Consider the following 12506-nt stretch of genomic DNA (forward strand, 5'->3'; position numbering starts at 1 on the left):
TATGATCTCAATTCTTTTATATTTACTAAGGGCTGTTTTGTGATCTTGGAGAATGTTCCATGTGCACTCGAAAAGAAATTATATTCTGTTGCTTTGGGATGCAGAGTTGTAAATAAATCTCTCAAGTCTATCTGATCCAATATATCATTCAGGGCCCTTGTTTCTTTATTTATTCTCTGTCTAGATGTTCTATCCATTGTTGTAAGTGGAGTATTGAAGTCTCCTGCAATTACCACATTCTTATCAATAAGGTTGCTTATGTTTGTGAGTAACTGTTTTATATATTTGGGGGGTCTCATATTCGGTGCATAGACATTTATAATTGTTATATCTTCCTGATGGATAGACCCTGTAATTATTATATAATGCCCTTCTTCATCTATTGTTACAGCCTTTAAATGAAAATCTAGTTTGTCTGATATAAGTATGGTTACTCCAGCTTTCTTTTGACTTCCAGTAGCATGATAGATAATTCTCCATCGCCTCACTTTCAACCTGAAGTTGTCCTCAGGTCTAAAATGTGTCTCTTGTAGACAGCAAATAGATGGGTCTTGTTTTTTATCCATTCTGATACCCTATGTCTTTTGGTTGGAGCATTTAGTCTATTTACATTCAGTGTTATTATTGAAAGATATGGGTTTAGAGTCATGTGATGTCTGTAGGTTTCATGCATGTAGTGATGTCTCTGGTACTTTGTGGTCCGTCCAACATTTCACTCACAGAATCCCCCTTAGGATCTCTTGTAGGGCTGGTTTAGTGGTGATTAATTCCTTCATTTTTTGTTTGTTTGGGAAGACCTTTATATCTCCTTCTATTCTGAATGACAGACTTGCTGGATAAAGGAATCTTGGCTACATATATTTTTCTGTTCATTACATTGAAGATTTCCTGCCATTCCTTTCTGGCCTGACAAGTTTCAGTAGATAGGTCTGTCACTAGTCTTATGGGTCTGCCTTTATAAGTTAGAGCATGTTTATCCCTAGCTGCTTTCAGAATTTTCTCTTTACCCTTGTATTTTGCCAGTTTCACTATGATATGTCATGCAGAATTTCGATTCAAGTTACGTCTGAAGGGAGTTCTCTATGCCTCTTGGATTTCAATGCCTTTTTCCTTCCCCAGATCAGGGAAGTTCTCAGCAATGACTTGTTCAAGTACATCTTCAGCCCCTTTCTCTCTCTCTTCCTCTCTGGAATTCCTATGATACAGATATTGTTCCATTTGATTACATCACTTAGTTCTCTAATTCTCCCCTCATACTCCTGGATTTTTTTTATCTCTCTTTCTCAGCTTCCTCTTTTTCCGTAATTTTATCTTCTAATTCACCTATCCTCTCCTCTGCCTCTTCAATCCGTGCTGTGGTTGCCTCCATTTATTTTGCACCTCATTTATAACATTTTTAGCTCCTCATGACTATTTCTTAGTCCCTTGATCTCTGTAGCAATAGATTCTCTGCTGTCCTCTATACTTTTTTTTCAATCCCAGTGATTAATTTTATGACCATTATTCTAAATTCTTGTTCCATTATATTATGTAAATCGTTTTTGATCAATTTGTTATCTGTTGCTACTTCCTGGAGTTTCTTTTGAGGAGAATTCTTCCATTTCATCATTTTGGGTAATCCCTGGGGTGGCTCCAAACTGCAGGACACTTCCCCTGTACTCTCCAGAGTAACTTTTGTAGGTGGGCGTGGCCACAGTCAGACCCGATGTCTGCCCCCAGCCTACTTCTGGGGCCACAGTCAGACTGGTGTGTACCTTATCTTCCCCTCTCCCAGGGGCAGCACTCACTATGGAGTGGTGTGGCCCCTGCCTGGGCTATTTGCACACTGCCAGGCTTGTGGTGTTGCTTCAGTGGCATCTGACATATTAGCCAGGGTGGATCCACAGGGTGCACAGGGATGGGAGGGGAAGGCTTAGCTTGCTTTGCTGCTGGTGATCTCCTGTGGGAGGGGCCCTGCAGCACCGGGAGGGAGGCAGACTATAGGAAGGATGGATCCACAGAAGCACAGTATTGGGTGTTTGCATGGTGCAAGGAAGTTTGGTGACGGGAACTGGTTCCCTTTGGAATTTTGGCTGGGGGATGGGAGAGGGAGATGGCACTTGCCAGCACCTTTGTTCCCCTGCTGAGCTCTGTCTCCCCAGGCTCAACAATTGTCCCTTCTGTTGTCCTCTTGCCCTCCCCGTTCTCGGAGAGCAGAGCTGTTGCCTTTTAACATTCCAGATGTTAAGTCCCACTGGCTGGGGACATGCAGTCCAGCCCCTCTGCTTTTACAAGTCAGACTCGGGGGCTCTACCTTGCTGGGCAGGCTGCCCCTGCACTGCCCCAGTGCCCTTCCACCAGTCTGTGTAGTATGCACTGCCTCTCCACCCTTTCCACCCTCTTCTGTGGGCTCTTGTCTATGCTTGGCTTTGGAGAGTCTGTTCTGCTAGTCTTCTGGTGGTTTTCTGTGTTATTTAGGCAGATGTGAGTGAAATCTAAGCGATCAGCAGGACATGGTGAGCCCAGCAGCCTCTTACGCTGCCATCTTCTCTCCAAAACCCCTCATTCTGTTTTGTCAGTTTCCCATGCCATGTTATGCCTGATTATAGCCTGAAAACTCCAATTTTGTTTCCTTCTTTGACACTCCTTGATTCTTCACCCTCTGTCCCCACTTATGAGGAAGGGAAACTGGTAATCTCTTATGTCATCTTGCCAACCATGTCAAGTATCCAGTTCAAGTCTCTTGTCTCTGTGAAGAATATATGGATAACTCCCAGAAATGAGCCTTAAGAAGCCCAGACACTTGTATCTCCTCTTGCACTTCTTCGTTAAACACCTTATTAATTGTTTCTTGATCCAAAAGCAGTTAGATTAAGAAGTAAATGGGACTTTGGCTGAGTAAAGTTGGGGACATCTGGAACCACTTTCAAGCTTATAGTCTCAGGTCATGGGAGGCCCTTGTCATTTCTCTTTCTTCTCCACGATCTGCATGCTAAGAATGCCTGGGACCAAATCCAAGAGTGTAATCTAACCAATGTCTGAACCTAGGCACTCCATCCTGGAAATAAGATACATAATAGTAGCTCATAAATAATACAGAAAATGGGGAGCACCCAATGCTTCCCTGAAGACTCTTCCTTTGGTTGCACATTGAATAATCAGGACCATATTAAACTAGATGAGCAAAAGAAGTTAGTTTTCTTTTGTGACATCACTTGGCCCCAATAAACTTTGACCAGGAGAAATGGGCACTAAGTGGATCCCTTAACTTTAATATCATTCTACAGGTGGACTTATTTTACAAGCAGTCTTAAAAGTCATTAAAGATTCCTTACATGCAGGGTTTCATGAAACTATACCAGGATTTTAATTTGTTTAATTACTGCCATGCCTGTGTGGACTCTATCTCTGTCTTGGATTCCAAAGATTCTGAATAAGACTTACTTTCAGATCCTTCTTTCAGCATCCACCACAACCTACATGTTCAAATTCTTTTCAGACTCCTATATCCCCCTTTAACCCCCCAAGAACCTTCCCCTTATCCTAGCCTTTAGAGGACAAACAGGGATGGAACCAAGAGTCTCAAAGCTATCTCAGATGAAGTTGCAATCAGACTGTAGCCTCCACCTTTACTACACCCACTACTCAGAGTCACTATCCCCTTGGAGAAGTAGTTGATAATAATGGAGGAGTTTCTAGGATACATGCCCTCTTCTCCATGGGGAACCTAAGAATTTTTAAGGACAAATTTGGTAGATTATCATAAAACCTATAAATTTAGGGATGATTCATCAGCATGAAGTTGACATTTTTGCTGACCTGACAGGATGCTATTGTTATTTTATCTCATTGTTGTACCTTTAATGAGAATCATATTGTAAGAAAAAGTAGAAATTATACAGATAGTCTAGTGACTGTCAACTCTCATCAAGAGAGTTAACAAATGGGTGGTGATGAGGTGCCAGAACAGGATCCCCACTGGAATTATGAGGATAATATTGACCAGACTACATGAGACATTACATAACCTGCTAATCATAAGGAATAAAATAATGTATGATGAAACCTGTAAATTATAAGATAGAAGAAATCACTCATGGGAAGGATGAAAACCAAGCATTTTTCCTGAGCTGGGTAACAAGCATTCTGGAAACATACCAACAAAGACACAGAATCTTCAGAGGTTTTTTTCTGTGGTTTTATTATCAGCATATATAAATGCAATAGATTACTGAACATTGATTTTGTATCCTGTAATTTCACTGATCATTTATCCATTCTAGGAGTTGTTTTTTGTTTTTGTTTTTGTTTTTCTTGCTGGAGTCTTTCAGGTTTTCTATATAGTGTACCATGTCATTTGCAAATAGTGAAAATTTTACTTCTTTCTTACCAATTTGGATGCCTTTTATTCCTCTTTCTTATCTGATTACTATGTTAGGACTTCCAGTACTATGTTGAATAAAAAAGTGGTGACAGTGGACATACTTATTAGAGAGAAAGCTATCAGTTTTCCCCACTGAGTATGAGGTTCACTGTGCATTTTTTCTTTCTTTTTTATTGTTTATTTATTTTGAAGTCAGGGGCAGAGAGAGAAGGAGAGAGAAGAGAGAGAGAGAGAGAGAGAGAGAGAGAGAGAGAGAGAGACTCTCAACCAGGCTCCACACTATCAGCTCAGAGTCCAACCCAGGGCTGCATCTCATGAATGATGAGATCATGACCTGAACCAAAATCAAGAGTCAGGTTCTCAACTGACTGAGCCACTCAGTGCATCAGCTTCCTGTGCATTTTTCATAGATGGCCTTCAGTATGTTGAGATATACTCCCTCTAAACCTCCTTTGTTCAGGGCTTTTATCATGAATCGATGTTTTACTTTATCATATGTTTTTTTTCTGCCTCTATCCAAATGATCATATGTTTTTTTATCCTTTTTCTTATCTTTGTGATTGATTGATTTGCAAATATTACTACCCTTCCATCCCAGGACTAAATCCCACTTAATGGGGTTAAGTGATACATATTTTTTTAGTTTTTAAAATAATTCCAGTTAATTAGCATACAGAGTAATATTACTTTTATGTATACAATATAGTGATTAAACAGTTCCATAAAACAGCATCACAAGTGCACCTATATACCCAACATGTATATACCCACCTCCTCTCTATTTTTTCTTGTGTTAACCATCAGTTTGTTCTCTGTAGTTAAGAGTCTATTTCTTGATTTGCCTCTCTTTTTCCCTGTTGTGCATTTGTTTTCTTTCTTAAATTCCACATATGAGTGAAATCATATGGTATTTGTCTTCCTCTGGCTGACTTATTTCACTTAGCATTATACTCTAGCTCCATCTATGTTATTACAAATAAGATTTCACTCTCTTAATAAATGAGTAATATTCTTGTGTGTGTGTGTGTGTACCACAACTTCGCTATCCATTCATTAGTTGATGGACAATTGGGCTATTTCTATAATTTGGCTATTGAAGATAATGCTGCAATAAACATTGCAGTGCCATATCCCTTTGAATTAGTATTTTTGTATTCTTTGGGTAAATATATAGTAGTGCAATTGCTATATCGTACTGTTTTCCAGAGTAGCTGCACCAGTTTGCATTCTCATCAACAATGCAAGAGGGATCCTCTTCTCTACATCATCACCAACACCTGTTGTTTCTTGTGCTGTTGATTTTAGCCATTATGAAAGGTGTGAGCTGATATCTCATTGTAGTTTAGATTTGTATGTTCCTAATTATGAGTGATGTTGAGAATCCTTTTATGTGTTTGTTGGCCATCTATTTGTCTTCATTAGAAAAATATTCATGTCTTATGTACATTTCTAAATTGGATTATTCATTTTCTGGGTGTTCAATTTGATAAATTCTCTATAAATGTTGGATGCTAACCCTTTATCAGAAATGTAATTTGCAAATATCTTCTCCCATTCAATAGGTTGCCGTAGCTGTGCAGAAGCCTTTTATTTTGATGAAATCCCAATAATTTATTTTTTTTATTTTGTTTCCACATAGTAGTGGACTTCCAAAAGTTCAGATTTTGAACTCTGCTGCTTATAATACTTTGCAATACCTCCATAAGCAAGGGATCCCTCCCCACCACCTTACCCACATTTATACCTCCCTAAGTCAACTCCCCGCACCACCTACCTTACAAAAGGATTGCTCTTCTACTCATAGACTTGCAGTTTTTGTTCTCTCAGACATCCTATTGATTTGTTGAGTGTTAAGAAAGATTTGATAACTATCTAGCTGTGTTCAAGGGACAAAATAAGCTTAGGGTTCTTCTAATCCTCTGCTATCTTAACTCCTCCTAAATTTGAGAATAAAGAGTAAAGCCATGAAATCCTAGGTGCCCAACCTTTAGCCACAATAAAAATAGAGTTCCAGGTTCCAGTGATCTCTCTCTCTCTCGTGTTTTTTTTTTCTCTCTCTACATGTAACCATACTGTGTGGCCCCAGGAGAGCCATGTAATTCCTAGGACTTGCAAGTAATAAACCTTATTTTTTTGTAAGTTCTCTGATGGTTGTTGCTGAGATGCATCTTGTAATTATAACAAACACAAGGGAGGAGGAGTTAAGGTGGTGGAGCAGCATGGAGACCCTGAGCTTATCTTGCCCCTGAAATGCAGCTAAATCAGAACCATACCGTTTTGAACACCTAGGAAATTGATCTGAGGATTAACACAACAATCTGTGTAACTGGAGCCACAGAACTTTGCTGGTACATGGGGGAGAAAAAAGTCTATAGATGGTACAGAGCAGTTTTCATGGAGAGAAGAAAGAGAGAGAAAGTGACAGGGGGGACAGTACAGTGCATTGTGATTGTGCAAGAAAATCACTCTCCCAAAAGTTGTTGCAGAGAAAGAGAAAGAATTAAAACAAGGGCACTGAACAAGAAATATATTCCCTAAAACCATTGACTTGGAGAAAGGAGAGGGTTTCAATACCACCAGGATTCTATAAACAGTGGAGAACAGAGTCTGTAGTTTTGGAGTCCAGTGCCTGGTGGTACTCTGGTGAGGAAATTGAGCTAATTCCCAGGAGCAGGCCACACAGTCTGAGGGATCTGTGTACAACATGGGAAGAATCAGTTCCCCTGTTTGAAGTGCATTTGGTGGTGCAGGCCATAGGGCCTCCCCATAGGCAAAATTCCCAGCAGACCACAGAGAGTAGCCATGTTTGCTGATATTGGGAAAAAGACTTCAGAGTGCAACAAAACCTTGCACTAGCTGTGTGTTGTGATTTGCCATAATCTCTGAATCTCTGCCACTGAATGATCACATGACATTTTCTGGTGCACTTAGCCATTGCTCAGCAAGAACCTCCATAGAGTGTTGGCATGGGTCTAAACCGCAAGGGTCTCTGAAATGTGGGGCTTTGAAACACAACCCCATCTGAGGTAAAACTCTGGAGGAAGTTGCTGACTGGCAGGCAGACAGCTTTGACACAGACAAGGTAGAGGCGGGGAGTGGATGGAGGCCTTAGACAAAGGAGGAGTGCTTGGTCACCAGTCAGTGAGAACCTGAAGTTCCTGCACAATAGACTGGGGAGCTGGATGAAGCCATTTCCACCTCTGCCCTGCACATGCATGCATATCAAACCACCCCAGTAAGCTAAGCAGCACCGCCTGGTGGAGAATGGAGCCACTACGTCAAGTCCTGCCCAACTGCGCCTTCTAAGCACATTCCCCCAGAAGACCAGCACAAGTCACTTCACCTGCTTATCATACAGACTATAGAGTGCTTCATACTTTCAGTAATAGGGGAAATAATGTAACTTCCTCTGGGTTACATTCTGCTTGTGAGTTCATTTATTTGTTCATTTTCTTTGCTTGTTTTTGATTAAGTTGCTTTCTTTCTTATTTCTTTCTTTCCTTTCCCTTTCTTGGATACAGAAAGAGAAAATTTTATTACTTTAGTTTTTAAAAAAATTTTTAATGTTTTATTCTGTTTCATTTTTGTTATTTTATTCTATAGGGTTTTTTAAAATTTTCTTACCTTTTTTTCTTTTCTTTCCCTTTTTCTCTGTTCTATCAAGATTCTTTGAATAAGCAGACTGAAACACACCTAGGATATAGCTTTCTTTATTTGATTTTGTGTTTTATTTTTAATTCTTTAATTTTTGTTTTTTATTTTGTTAATTTTTTTCTTCCTCCAAAATGACAAAATGAAGGAATTCACACCAAACAAAGAACAGAAAGAAATGACAGCCAGGGACTTAATTAACACAAATGTAAGTGTGATGTCAAATAGAATTTAGAGCCTTGATAAAAATAGTACTAGCTGGGGTTAAAAAAAAGTATGGAAAACATGAGAATCCCTTTCTGTGGAGAAAAAAAGAAATAAATTCTAATCGGATCAAAATTAAAAATGCTTACAACCAAGATGCAATCTGGAATGGATGTCACAATGGTAAGGATGAGTGAAGCAGAGCAGCGAATAAGCAATATAGAAGATAAAATTATGGAGAAAAATGTACCAGAAAAAAAAAGAGGGAAATAAAGTCAAAACCAGTCAAAACCAGTCAAAATCAGTGTACAAGACTTGGAGAACTCAGTGACTTATTAAAAAGGAATACCATACAAATGATAGGAGTCCAAGAAGTTGAAAAGAAAGAAAAAGGGGCAGAAGGTTTATGTGAGTGAAGTGGAATGGAAAACTTTCCTATTCTGAGGGAGGACACAAACATCAAAATCCAAGAAGCAAAGAGAACTCCCATTAGATTCAACAAATCTAACAATCACGAAGTCATATCATAGTCAAATCACAGAATACGCAGACTAGGAAAAAAATTATGAAAGCAGCAAGGGAAAAAGTATGTATTCTATAAGCAAAGAGATTATCCACAGAAACTTGGCAGGATATATTCAACATTCTGAATCAGACAAATATGCAGTCAATAATTCTTTATCCAGCAAGAATGTCATTCCAAATAGAAGGTTACAAAAAGAATTTCCCAGACAAACAAAGCTAAAGGAGGTCGTGATCACTAAACCAGCCCTGCAAGAAATTTTAAGGATTGGTCTTTGAGTGGAGAAAAGACAAAATAAAACGAAAAATACCAAAAGCAAAAAAGACTAGAAAGGACTGGAAAGCATCAACAGAAACACCAACTTTACAGGCAACACAATGGCACTAAATTCCTATCTTTCAGTTCTCACTCTAAATGTAAATGGACTAAATGTTCCAATCGAAAGACACAGGGTATCAGAATGGATTAGAAAACAAGGCCCATCCATATGCTGCTTACAAGAGATACATTTTAGACCTAAAGACACCTGCAGATTGAAAGTACGTGGATGGAGACCCATCTATCATGCTAATGATCATCAAAGGAAAGCTGGAGTAGCCATACTTATATCAGACAAACTAGATTTTAAAATAAAGACTGTAATAAGAAATGATGAAGGGCATTATATCATAATTAAGGGTTCTACCTACCAAGAAGGACTAACTATTGTAAATACTTATCTGCTCAACGTGGAAGCACCCAAATATATAAATCAATTAATAACAAACATAAAGAAACTCATTGATAATAATACCATAATAGTAGGAGACTTCAACACCTCACTTACAGCAACGGACAGATCATCTAAACAGAAAATCAACAAGGAAACAATAGCTTTGAATGACACACTGGACCAGATGTACTTAACAGATATATTCAGAAACCTTCATCCTAAAATAGCAGAATAGACGTTCTTTTTGAGTACACATGGTACATTTTCCAGGAAAAAACACTTACTGGTTCACAAATCAGTCCTCAACAAGTACAAAAAGATCAAGATCATATCTTGCATTTTTTCAGACCACATTGGCATGAAACTCAAAATGAACCACAAGAAAAAATTGGAAAGACCGTGAATAATTGGAGATTAAAGAACATCCTACTGTAGAATGAATAGATTAATCAAGAAATTAAGGAGGAAGTTTAAAAGTAAATGGAAGCCATGAAAATTAAAACACAAAAGCACCAAATCTCTGGGACGCTGTAAAGATGGTCGTAAAGGGAAGTATATAGGAAAGCAGGTCTTCCTAAAGAAGGAAAAAAAAAAGCTTCAAATACACAACCTAACCTTACACTTAAAACATCTGGAAGAAGCACAGGAAATAAAGCCCAAAAACAATAGAAGAAGGAGAATAATAAAAATTAGAGCAGAAATCAGTGTTATAAAAAAATCAAAAAACAAAAACAAAAGCCTACTAGTACAGACCGATGAAACAAGAAGCTTTTCCTTTGATAGAATTAATTGATACGCTCCTAGCTAGATTGGTCAAAAAGAAAAAGGAAAGGATTCAAATAAATAAAATCACTCGTGAAAGAGGAGAGATCACAACCAACACCACATAAATACAATTACAAGAGAATATTATGTGCAAATATAACCCAACAAATTGGGCAATCTGGAGGAAATGGGTAAATTCCTAGAAACATATAAACTACAAAAACTATAACAGGAAGAAATTAGAAATTTTAACAGACCCAAACCCAGTAAAAAAAAAAAAAATGAATCAGTAATCAAAATTCTCCCAAAAAAACAGAAGTCCAGGGCCAGAAGGCTTACAGGGAAATTTTATCAAAAATTTAGAGTAGAGTTAACACTGCTTCTTTTGAAGCTGTTCCAAAAAACATAAATGCAAGGAAAACTTACAAACTCATTCTACAAGGTCAGCATTATTTTAATTCCCAAAACCAGACAAAGACAACACTAAAAAAAAGAACGACAGAAAAATTTCCCTGATGAACATGGATGCAAAAATCCTCAACAAGATACCAGCAAACCAGATTGGACAATACTTTAAAAGAATTATTCACCTAGACAAGTGGAATTTATTCCTGGGATGCAGGGCTGGTTCTATATTTGCAAATCAATCAATGCAATACATCACATTAATAAAAGAAAGGATAAGAACCACATGATCCTCTCAAGATGCAGAAAAAGCATTTGACAAAATACAGCATCATTTCTTGATAACAATCCTTGAGAAAGTAGGGATTCAAGGAACATATTTCAATCACAAAGTCCATATACAGAATACCCACAGCTAATATCATTCTCTGTATCATTCCATATACAGAATATCATTCTCTGTATCATTCCATATACAGAATACCCACAGCTAATATCATTTCCCCATTCTCAATGGGGAAAACTGAGAGCTTCCTCCTATGATCAGGAACACGACACTCTTACCACTCTCACCACTGTTATTCAACATAGTGTTGGAAGTCTTAGCCTCAACAATTAGACAACAAAAATAAATAAAAGGCATCCAAATTTGCAAGGGAGAGGTCAAACATTCACTTTTCACAGTTGACATGAAAGTCTACCTGGAAAACCCAAAACCTCCACCAAAAAACTGCTAGAACTGATATATGAATTCTGCAAAGTTGGAGGATATAAAATCAATGTACAAACATCTGTTGCATTTCTATATACCAATAATGAAACAGCAGAAAGAGAAATCAAAGAATCTATCCCATTTATAATTGCACCAAAAATCATAAAATACCAAGGAATAAAGCCAACCAAAGAGTGAAATATCTATACACTGAAAACTATAGAAGGCTATGAAAGAACTGGAAGACGGCACAAAGAAATGGAAAAACATTCCATGCTCATCGATTGAAAGAACAAATATTGTTAAAATGTCAATACTACCCAAAGCAATCTACACGTTCAATATAATCCCAATCAAAATAGCACCAACATTTTTCGCAGTTATAACAAACAATTCTGAAATTTGTATGGAACCACAAAACACTGAGAATAGCCAAACTAATGTTGAAAAAGAAAGCTATGGCTGGTGGCATCACAATTCTGGACTTCAAGATGTACAATAAAGCTGTAATCATCAAGACAGTATGGTACTGGCATAAAAGCGGACACTTAGATCAGTGGAACAGAATATAGAATCCATAAATTGACCCACAAACATATGGCATATCAATCTTTGACAAACCAGGAAAGAATATCCAAAGATATTTATCCAAAACAATATACAAAGGAGGGGGGTTGGACATAGTCTCTTCAGCAAATGGTGTTGGGACAACTGGACAGCGACATGCAGAATAATTAATATGGATCACTTTCTAACACCATACACAAAAATAAACTCGAAATGGATGAAAGATCTGAATGTACTATAGGAAGCCATCAAAATCCTAGAGGAGAAAACAGGCAACAATATGTTTGATCTCGACCACAGCAACTTCTTACTTGACATGTCTCCAGAGGCAAGGGAAACAAAAGCAAAAATGAACTATTGGGGACTTCAACATGATAAAAATCTTCTGCATAGAGGAGACAATAAGCAAAACCAAAATGTAACCGATGAAATGGGAGAAGATATTTGCAAATGACATATCAGATAAAAGGTTAGTATACAAAAATCTATAAATAACACCCAAGTCACCTAAAGAACAGATTAAATCAACACACAAAAGAATAATCCAGTGAGGAAATGGGTAGAAAGAATGAATAGACACCTTTCCAAAGAAGACATCCAGATG

This window comes from Puma concolor, chromosome B3 (genome assembly GCF_028749965.1).
Source record: "Puma concolor isolate L17-30 chromosome B3, mPumCon1.1.hap2, whole genome shotgun sequence".
NCBI classification, from domain to species: domain Eukaryota; kingdom Metazoa; phylum Chordata; class Mammalia; order Carnivora; family Felidae; genus Puma; species Puma concolor.